The sequence below is a fragment of the Oryx dammah genome, unplaced genomic scaffold (assembly GCF_014754425.2).
Source record: "Oryx dammah isolate SB20612 unplaced genomic scaffold, SCBI_Odam_1.1 HiC_scaffold_14, whole genome shotgun sequence".
NCBI lineage: Eukaryota > Metazoa > Chordata > Mammalia > Artiodactyla > Bovidae > Oryx > Oryx dammah.
The window spans coordinates 24,930,845-24,942,295 of record NW_024070198.1 but is presented as its reverse complement, the minus strand read 5'-3'; positions in this window follow the sequence as shown (position 1 = coordinate 24,942,295).

Sequence of the window (11,451 nt, the reverse complement as noted above, 5' to 3'; positions counted from 1 at the left end):
AATATTTCCTCTGTTCATTTTTAACTCATGAAAGATGCAGCAGGCTTAGGCAGGGAGAAAGAAGAGTATGAAATTTACATGGTCTGTCTAGCAGTAGCCATCCCACGACCTTCTCAGAGGAACTGCCTCATCTCTATGTACACCAGGAGAAATGGTCATCTCTGTACCACAATACTCCACTAGCCAGGTCTCAGCTGATGAGGCCAGAGTTGGACAACCACTCAAAATCTGCACAAAGACAGTACCTGGCTGGTTAAAAAAAAAAAAAAAACTGCAATAATAAGATCCCCTCTATCTGAGACTTCCTTCTAGGGCTCTTAGCTTGTAGGAGCTAGAAACTTTCTTCTAGGACCCTTACAGTTGGAGGAGCAAGCACTGGTAAAGCAAACGAAAATAGAGAGGGCTAAGAGCAGGCAGAGGAAATCAGAGATGCAAGATGATAGAGATTAAGACCCTATTTTCACTGTCCCCAAATAATTCTCAGAGTGGGAAAGAGAAACTTGTGTTAAGGGTTCATTGCAAATGGGAGAAAAGGAGAATTAGAAACAGCAGCTAAAGTCACAGTTTGGGGGTAGAGCATTTCTGCCATAATTGAAGGGCAGCCTGATTTTCTTGCCTTTGGCAAACCAAGGGCAGCTTGGACTCCCATAAATGACCACAGGGTGCTTGCAGCTTACCTCTGTTTCTAATCATTGGTTCATTACTATAGGCAGTGTTCATATTTTAGCCCACTTGAAAGGCTGGTTTCTCTCTCCGCTACAGAGCCATAGTCTGTCCACTACCTCTGGGTTGTAACTAGAGGGATATACTGATTTGGTCTGGATAATTCCTATAAAATGTAAATATAGTTTTCTTCATTGAGAGTTCCAAACCAAGTCACAAGAATAATGTACAGACCAGAGGCACTCAGATTAGCATTTGATAAATGGGAGCTAAGTGGGGTACAAGAATTCTCTCATATAATCCTCAAATAGTACCATTGAACACCTACTATTATTATTATTTACACTTTGAGATGAAAAGAAATTAAGGCTTAGTGATGTGAATTCACTTGCCAAAGTCACCAACCAAAGGTGACAGATAAGACCCAGTTCTATTTCTGTGGTCATCATTACATCAAAGAGAGACATAATACAGAAGACCCCCCTCCCACCCAAACTGATCCAGACTGCTAGCAAAAGCAAGGCAATCAATAGTTAAAAGTTACATATTCACCAATCACACTCTTAGTAGTTATGGGCTTTGGGGAGGACAGTTGCAAAGAAAAACCTAGAAAAACCTGGATTTAAGTAAGTAAAAGATAATGTATGAGTAGATAATTTCTTTATAACATAAGGGTCCCAGGGAATATCTTCCACATATATAAATAAAAACATATGAGTCTGGGTGTGTATGTATGTGTGAATATATATTCAGACCTATTGATGGAAAAAGAGAGAAATTCACAGGTCTTATAACAATTATTGTCAGGAACAATGAGCTGGTCCTACTTAGCAGTAATTGAACAAGTTAAGATGGTAGTGTTTTCTTTGGCAAACAGAGAAGTTAGAAACTTAATTAGCAAGAAAATCTCTCATTGTGGGAGGTTGTGGGTCATACCTCCTCTCTCCAGACAAGGGCTCCACAAAAACAGTTTGTGCAGTGATGAAAATCTGGAGCTAAATAATGAAGTAGGTCTCTAGTCCTTGGGAGAGAAGCAGAGCAGCCTTTGAAAGTATCAGTTAGTGTTGACTGGAGGGAGGGAAGAGACAAAATATAAGCGTTCCTTTCACACACCGGATGTTCCCAATAAACAATCACTCATACACCAGATATTCCCAGTAAACAATCACTTTCAAGAAAGCTCAGCTTGTGTGGTCAGTAATCATTCCTGAGACTGAGGGCTTAGCAGCCACAGAAGACAACTCCTAATAGAGGCAGGGTTGTTGCTGTGGTAGGCCATTACACCACAGGTGTGCACCATCCTGGAGGAGGTTGGGGTGTTATAGACAGACAGTGACCCCTCTGGGGCAGGAGCAACAGTGAGGCATTAGCAGCCAACACTCACAGAGGCTGGTGCTGGGTGCACTGCTGTAGTCAAAGAAGTGCAAACAGGCGCAGGGAAAGGCCAGGAAATTGCTTTCGTCCTCAGCTCACTGCTGTAGCAGCTCTCAGCTAGTATATTAAATTCATTACAGGATGGGGTATTTCATTTGGTACAAACAATGGCCTGATAAGACAGAAAGGGCAGACATCATTTCTCTTCAAAAATCAAATCCTATTTTATAGAAAAGGAAATATGCCCAGATAGATGGAATAACTAGCCAAAGACAACCAAAGAGTTTGAGAAGACTTGGAACTAGAATCTAGGACATCTGACCTCAGTTCCTTGTCCATTTCTGCTACATCTCTCTGCCGCTTGCCCCTCTCATGGTGAAAAGGGAGAGAAAAGTGGTGATAGTACAATTCCAGGTTGTAGAGCAAACACATGGGAAACAGCGAACAAGGAGGAAAATTGAGCTAGTCTTGCTGGGAAGGCTTGCTGAGGGAGTCACAGCTGGGCTGGATTTAGATGGATGGAGAGAGTCTGAGAGCTTCTCAGACTCAGGGAGTCCAGAGACTATAACAATCCTGGGTACATCTGGGGTATGGCATGTGGATCATTCTGGAGAAGGGCTAGATTTGCAGAAGCATCGTTCAGCTGTGTGTATGGGTTGGGAAGAGTGGTGTAGCTCGTCTTTCCTCTCACTTATCTATGTACCCACAGCATGCCCTTTTCTAGCTTCTAAATTCAGCTGTAGTTTCTGGTTGCATTAACTCCTGAATAATTGGTCCCACATGGTGGAGAGTTGCATGAAATTGCTTTCCTCCACCAGATGAAGAGGAATAAAGTTCTTTCAAGATACAGATGCTGTGGAGCAATGGTAGGATTTTATAGAAATAAGACGGTGTAAAATAGGACAGTGTATCAAAAATGCCCCACTCTGGTTTCAAACACTCCTGAGAGGTTCCCAAGAGTCTTATGGGAAAAGACAAAGGGAAACCAATTACTACTTTCTTGTTCCTAAGACCTGGGCCACAAACTCTAAATGCAGCATGTTTTAAGAAACCTGAGTGATACCTGTGACTTAGCCTCGATATTTATGAAGCCTTTCTATCAACCTTTCCTGTAAGTACCAGTGAAATCACAGGATATAATGGCTCAATCTATTTTATGAAAATATAGAAAACTACAAGAATGCATACAAAAGAAAACTTTTTGCTGAGGGCCAGCCACCTCGTAGCAGCACAATGACCCCAATAATTAACCAAGGAAGTTCAACCAACCTGTGTTCTAGAATCTGAGCAATCAGACCACTTTCTCTCCTTCCTTGAAGAGAAGTAGGGACAGGGGTATCAATGGGAAGTTTCTGCCAATGAGAAACCACTAGGCTAAGCTAAGACACCAGGTAATTATAATAGTTCACAACATGCAGATCAGAAAAACAAACCCAAGTGGACAGCCTGGATTCCTGTTAGAAAACCAAAGGGACCCTGGCATGGTAAGTTTTGATGGGGAAGAAAGCGTTAGAGGAAAGAAGTGGATATGGGGCCTGGTATTGGGTGCTAGAAGTTTCTACACAGATATTCTGCCTATCCAAACTTTCATCCTTCTACCTACACCTTTGTTCATTTTTATTTTTAGGACTGGGTCTTGTAGTGAGTTGAAGTGGTGATCCTCCAAAAGACATAACCACACAGACTCTGTGAATGTGACAGGTTTCTTAGCTGGAAAAGGAATCTTTGCCGATATAATTAAGGATCTTTGGATGAGATTAATCACCCTAGATTAATCAGATGGACCCTAAATCCAATGACAGATGTCCATATGAGACAGAAGGGAGAACACACAAATGAGTCATGTGAAGATGGAGGAAGAGACTGGCGAGATACAGGTACAAGCCAAAGAATGCCAAGAATTGCCAGCAGGCAGCAGAATGCAGGAGAGAAACAGGAGATGAAATTCTCTTCAGGGTTTCCAGAAAGAGCCCAAACTTTGCCACACTCTGATTTTGGACTTCTGGCCCTAAAATCATGAGGGAATCCATTTCCATTGTCCTCGGTTACCTGGTGTATGATAACCTGTTAGAGCACCCCTAAGGAGAGGAATACAGCCAGTTGGGTGATGTTCCGTAGGAATATCCTTAGTAACAATGGTGTGGGTGGATGGATGAACCACTAGGATGCTACTTGCTCAGGTACCCCCAGCCATTGGAAAACAAGGTTATGAACCAGCACTGTAACCTACACCAAAAAGCAGCGGGGAGAGCTTCCATAGTTTCTCTGGAGCCAGCCATCCCACACACAAGATTCTGGCTTTGGCCCCCAGGTAGCCCTGGGGCTCCAAAATATCCCATTTAACCCAGCTCAAGCACTTCTCGGGGCCCCTGGGAAATATACTCAAATGACAGAGACGTTCTCCTTTTTGGCAAAGGTCTTTCATCAAGCAATACTGAGTGTATTTTCCATCATTCTCATATCACAATGAAGAGACAAACCCTGTTAGTGTGTGTTCACTGAGCAAGTTAAAAAAAAAAAAGCCAGATGTAAAATGCAGCAGCTTGGTATACCCAGGGACTAGCTAGGGCTTGGAGCATCCATGAATCTTAGCAGTAGCCAGCGAAGTGTAATTCAATCTTTTTAACTTCATGATATATATTCATGTCAGTGGCTTTAAGATAAGGAAAAGACTTTAGTGAAAAATGAAACTTCTGATGAATAACTTGGAGGACTGTTGAATAATATACAAATATTTCTTTCTTCACAGTCAGAGAGATGCCAAATCCTGCTGAATTTTCAGCCCTGTCACTGCCATTCTTTTCTAAGGAGAACAATTTAGGAGGAGGAAAGAAAAGAAACCTTGGCATTTGGGAAAGAGGGAGGGAGGGAGGGAGGAGGGGGAGGGGAGAGGCCAGGAGAAAAAAGGGGAGGGGAAAAAAACTCAGCATGCCATAATTGAAAGATCCTAAAAGATGCCAGAAAATTGGCACATCGTTGATAATAACCATAATAAAGTTAATGATAGGCTCCTGGAAGGCCCTCGCTTGGTCTCAGATTTTTTATAAAGAGAAGGAGCTGTTCAGCTGGCAGGCAGGGCTGTTATTTGAAATGCAGCATTCATCCTCCAAAAGCCGACCAGCCTTCTCACTGGCAGGGCCGCTTGTCTCCTTCACTGTCCCAGCCCTTGGTTTGCCTCTACAAAATTATCGCTATCTTGGCTCTTTTCTGAGACTGGACAAAAGAACAGGTGGGGTGTGGGGTCAGTGGCTGTCTTTTCTAATTGTTTTCCATTGTTTCCTATGCTAGAGAGGAGAGGCAGCTCTGGGTTGACAAATGGGCTACAGCAGGGACCCGATGGCCGAGGGGACTGAGGAACACTCCTTGGGGGTCTGAGCCTTCCTGTACTGCTTCTACCTTAGCAAGGAGCCCCTTGCGCCCTGACATGCAGGTGTCCTCAGTTCCCTCGCTCAGTCATGTCCAACTCTTTGCAACCCTATGGACTGCAGCACGCCAGGCCTCCCTGTCCATCAGTAACTCTTGGAATTTACTCAAACTCATGTCCACTGAGTCGGTGATGCCATCCAACCATCTCATCCTCTGTCGTCCCCTTCTCCTCCCACCTTCAATCTTTCCCAGCATCAGGGTCTTTTCAAATGAGTCAGTTCTTCGCATCAGGTGGCCAAAGTATTGGAGTTTCAGCTTCAGCATCAGTCCTTCCATTGAATATTCAGGACTGATTTCCTTTAGGATGGACTGGTTGGATCTCCTTGCAGTCCAAGGGACTCTCAAGAGTCTTCTCCATCACCACAGTTCAAAAGCATCAATTCTTCAGTTCTCAGCTTTCTTTACAGTCCAACTCTCACATCCATACATGACTACTGGAAAAACCATAGCTTTGACTAGACAGACCCCTGTTGGCAAAGTAATGTCTCTGCTTTTTAATATGCTGTCTAGGTTAGTCATAACTTTTCTTCCAAGAAGCAAACATCTTTTAATTTCATGGCTCCAGTCACCATCTGCAGTGATTTTTGGAGCCTAAGAAAAAAAGTCTGTCACTGTGTCCCCATCTATTTGCCATGAAGTGATGGGACCAGGAAAGCACATGTGTCCTAGGAAAGCACAGAAGGGTGAGGGTAGAGGGTATGCTCACTTAGACCCAAACCGTCATACTCTAGTTTCCTATTTCATTTTCTTCACAAGACAAAGGAGAAAACTGAGGCTTGGGAAGATAAGCATCTCACCCAAGACCACTCAGGGAGGAAAGGCAGAAGGTGGAATTGAACCAACATGTAAGCCCTTCAAAGGCTAAATCCTTCTGATAGCATCACGAGTCTGCCCCTAAATGTGGAGGCAATGTCCTAGCCATGTCTGCAGCGGGACATGATCTCTGAATTCTGAGAGCTCAGAATTCAGAAATCCACTAGATTTGGAAAACCATTATAAACATTTGATGTGACTTTCACTTCATTTTAACAAAGGGAAGTTATGTGATACACTGATCAACGCTCATAAAAAACACATACCATAAATGAAAAATTGTTTAAAGAGCAGTCTGTCTTCCACAGCTGCTGGGACTAGTTTGAACGTGCTTACCTTCCATTTGATGTCTGCTGTGGGTCACCGCATCCAGTTCCATGGCTTCTATAGATTCAGTTCTGAACCTCTAGCTGTCACCCTTGGATCAGACGGTCAGCTGGGTGCTAAATCTCAAGGAAGAATTTTGCTCCAAGTTTCCCTTTTTTTCAAAATGTCTTCTAACACTAGGCAATGCCTCCCTCAAGCTGAGTTCTTCACCTCACAGTTCACGCAGAATCTCTCACCATGTTTGATAGCCACTTAAAACCTTACTTGGTGTTGTTTGGTTCCAACATTTGTTAACAACGGCAAATTACTTACAGATGGGATGGTGCCAGCAAAATTGCTCAAAAAAAAGTTTTGTTTTTTTTTTTTTTACTTTTGTGAAAGGAATAAGACAAAAGAGTAGCACAGAGCAACATAAGAGCCCATTTCTTTTGCCAAGAATCTTGAGTAATGATTTCCTGTATCTTTTTAATACTCATTGTGAAAGACCTAAGTAATTAGTTTCTTTTTGCATTTATAGAGACCAATAAACCATTCTCTCATAGATATTATGCTACCACAAGTCTCTTGAAATTATTGTGCATCTTTGACCTATAAATGTTCTTACTTTAATTATGCTTAATAATCAGTATTGAAAAACAATCTCTTATGATTTTTTTAAAAGTGTATTAAAAAGGACTGTAATGAAATACCTGGAAATCTACTAGATCTTGAAAACTTCTATAAACATTTAATGTGATTTGTACTTTCTTTATTAAGTTATGAAGTGAACATACACTCAAAAACATTTGAAGTTCATATAGAAAATACAAACTATCCTGTGCAAATAAGGTCAACATTTTTCTAAACTTCTGACCTGTTATTTTCTAGTTGTTTTTCTAGCCAGTTTCCTACCATTCCCCCATTCCCATTCATCGTCCTGTTTTGCTACTTCCCAACTTTTAGAGCTCTATCACTTTGCTAGAGAAAGAAAGGAAAGGGAAATGCTAGATACAGAAAACTGTGAACAAAGACCAGCATATTTAATGCCTAATGTAAATGCCATTTACTTTGCTAATTCTTTCTCAGTTTTTACCACCATCCTACCTCCGGATGGCAGGATTAGCCCTCTCCATCACTCTATTAGCTCTCTCTAAACTATCAGAGCATTTTGTCCCATGAGAAAGTGCTATAGAAAATTGAATACTTACAAGAACGTAAGGAGACACGGGTTTGGAGACCTGTTAGCACCCATGGAAGTGATGGCTGCCTCTTTCAAAGGGATGCATTTGAAGGGGAGGTATGAAGCCCGCCCATTGTTAAAAAGCCTACCAAGATCTGAGTTCCACCAGACTTGAAGCTTTTCCTCCCCCTACCTGCCCTCCCTATCGCCTGAATGAGGCTCCGACTTGATCAGTAGGCAACCAACATGCCACTAATTAGGAGGCATGAGGCGTAGCAGAGGATGATTAGCTCGTGATGAGCACATGCTGCCTAGAGTTGTCTTGTTACCATTATAAATAGATTAGAAATCTGGGGAGCATCTGTATTCTCCCCTCACAGAGGAGAATCTGAAATTGACAGGTTGAAATGAGAATGTGTCAACGAGAGCTTTGTAATTGACAAAGATTAACTTTATTTCTCTCACCTCATCTCTCTCCTCTTCTTCTCTTGGCACCCCACCCTCAGAATATCCCAGCTGCCAGTGGAAGACACCCAGCAATTCTCTAATTGAACCATAAGATTTTGGAAGGTCAGTGTAAGAAAACCATTCTGGCGTTCCAAGGACCAGGTGTGTTGTTTATAGAGACAATTATGTGCTTCCCAGGTGATTCTACCTGGAAACCAAGAAAGGCAGATTAGTGACAAGAAAAACAATTCTGTTCTGTCTCTGTTGCCGCTGCACAGCCTCCTTTCTCTTCGTATCCACCATGCTTGAACACACTCTTAACGATAGCCAGTCCTGGACCAAGGGCAGTGACAACCCTGCAACTTAAAAAAAAAATCACAACGTGGAAGTTGTAAGTTAAGTTTTATTTGGAGTAAAATGAGGATGTTAGCCTGGGAGACAGCATCTCAGATACCTCTGAGAAACTTCTCCAAAGAGACAGGGGAAGGTTAGTATGTTCATGACTTTGGCAAAGGGGGAGGACGGGCACTCAAGCACACATTTTTTTTTTTTTTTTTTTTGCAGGGGTTTTCTGCTCATCACAAGGATCAGTCATTACCATGAAGGATTTTAGTGATTTTTTAGATATGAGGCAATATAAGAATTGGGCTCGCAAAATCAGCTCCTGAAAATATCTAACTATCTGAAGACCTGTTCTGCCAGGTTTTCCCAGAGCACAGACAACCTCATTTCTGCTCTCCACCCTGGACTCCTTTCAGGGGGTGTTGTAGGCCAGCAGCTGCAGCAGCACATGATTTAATCCTTGTAGAGATAAATGGCAAGCACCCAGGGCAAGTGCCAATTAATAGCCAACAACCCTTTGCAAAAGAGAATAAGCAAGAGAAGACCTTGTTGTGTAAGAAGAGGCTTCTAGGAGAGGCTCCAGGAGAAGAACCAGGGCTTTCTTGGTGCAGCGAAACCCCTGGAGTCCAGCAGCCTTCAGCACACGGGGCACTCTGCCACAGACATTTCAGCGGAAGTTTCTGTTCTTCATGGACTGGACCACATGCTTTCTCAGGAGCAAATCACTGGAGGCCCCACTGTCTCTAGTTCATTTCCAGTGGCTGCAAACAGCACCATTCCCCAGAGACTAAGCTATAATGACAGATGGCATGTGTGCCTGTCATGATCTATTTTCTTCCATCTTTGCTGACATTTGGGGAAGAATCTCTCTTGTGCTCACTCTCTGAAAGAGCTCTTCTTAAGCTGTGACCAGAGTCAAAGGCAAGAAACCATTTCTTTGGTATGTCCATTTATATAAAAGGTATTTTTTTTTACAGATAATTGTTTTATCTGATTATTTGTCAATGCATGGAGATAAACTCAATCAGTGACCCTCAGAGAGGCTTCGAGGGACACCAGGACCTAGAAATGTAGATCACAAAAGCTTTGTATGAGAAGAGAATGTAAATAAGAAGCAAGTTATGTTATAAAGGTTGGAGTCAAAACCACAAACAAGCATGGCCAAACGGTTTATCTCCAGTAGAGTGGCTCTCTGCAGGGCATCATTGCATTCTGCAAGTCTGAGCATAGCTCAGGACCTGAAAACCTCCAGTCTTCAGTTTTATGAGGCGTTTCTGACAGTCCTGATTGGAAATGTCCATTTCTTGTCCCCACCATATAGTCCAAGTAAAATTAGATCAGTTATATTAACAGCAATAACAAAAAGCAATAAAATAAGCAGTGACTTTAGGGATCAAGGTATAAATAATGGATTTTAACCAAAAATCTCTTCCTTTCAGCTGGGGATGATGACAGGTCAAGTAATTCTGAATTCTTTCTCTAGCAGAATGGCTCTTGGCAAGAGAATGGTCATTAACTTTTATAACTTGAGGCCAGGAAGGACAGAGGAGAAGGATCTAGGACAATACAACTAGAGCTTCTCAGATTCAATTATTTTCTGCTAAGGTCCAGTTATTTCAGGTGGGTTTACTCCAATTATTGGTTCCCTGATGGCTCAGTGGTAAAGAACCCTGCTGTCAAACAGGAGTTGTAGGTTTGATCCCTGGGTCAGTAAGATCCCCTGGAGAAGGAAATGGTAACCCACTCCAGTATTCTTGCTGGAAAATCCTACGGACAGAGGAGCCTAGAGGGCTATAGTTCATGGGGTTTGTAAAGAGTCAGACATGACTTAACGACTCTGCATGAGCACTCCAATCATTCTATTTGATCACTGTTCCAGCACTTCGAGGTAGACGTCATTATTGTCAATTTATAGACAGGGAAACCAGACTCCAATGATGTCATTGTACCCCTCCAGGTCTGAGATAATTTAAAAGCAGAGCTGTCAAGTTGGTTTTTGTGGGTTTTGTTTTTTTTTTGAGATTTTGAGTCTCTGAATAAATTAAACACTGGCAGAGACTCTCCTGTTTTGTATACAATATCCCATTGGTTTCTCTTTGAATGAACTGATATTTCATAATGATAATATGGTCTGAAAACACAGAGGCAAAGAGCAATTTAACTCTGCTACTGTAAAGTTAATGGTAAAGAAGCTAAGCTTAAGGACCTGGTGATGCAGATACTTTGGGAGGTAATTGTTGGGCCACATCTGGTCCCCTTTGGCTGTAACATTGGACTGGACAAGAGAATTTGGCAGGATCTGGTATGTGTGTCAGGATGAGGCATTCTCACTGCTTATGTTTGCTCTCTGGCCATCTGAACAAAGCCAAATGTTCTGAAAGGCAAGCAGCAGGGTGTGTGAAGCTGGAGCCTGGTAGCTGTCTGTTGAGCAGCCTTACTTCAGTCCAGTGAGGGAAGCAAGGACATCAGGCCTTAGGCTGCTAAACAGGTGGGTCAGCAGGGAGATGGCAAGTGGAGATGAGCCTTTGAATGATGAGCCCACCTGGGAAGTCAGATTCTAAAGCATTCTGTACATTATGAACATGGGGGCCATACTGCATACCCAATTAGACTCTCTGCTGACTCTCAACAAGGGCAGTCGGATCAGTTCTGCATTTGCTGAGGAGGTATGTGATAGAAATAATACTGTCCTACAATAAGGAGGATATGGATTCTATCTTCAGCTCTGCACTAATCTGTATTGTAGCCTTAGAGCAGTCACTTTCCTCTCTGAGTCTCAGTTTATCCCTCTACAGAAGAAGCGAGTTCACCTAAGCACTCCTAAGCACCAGTCTCTTGATAACTGTGGAATTGGCAGTGTGCTTTTCACATCTGTGGAAATCAAAACTATACAATGAGGC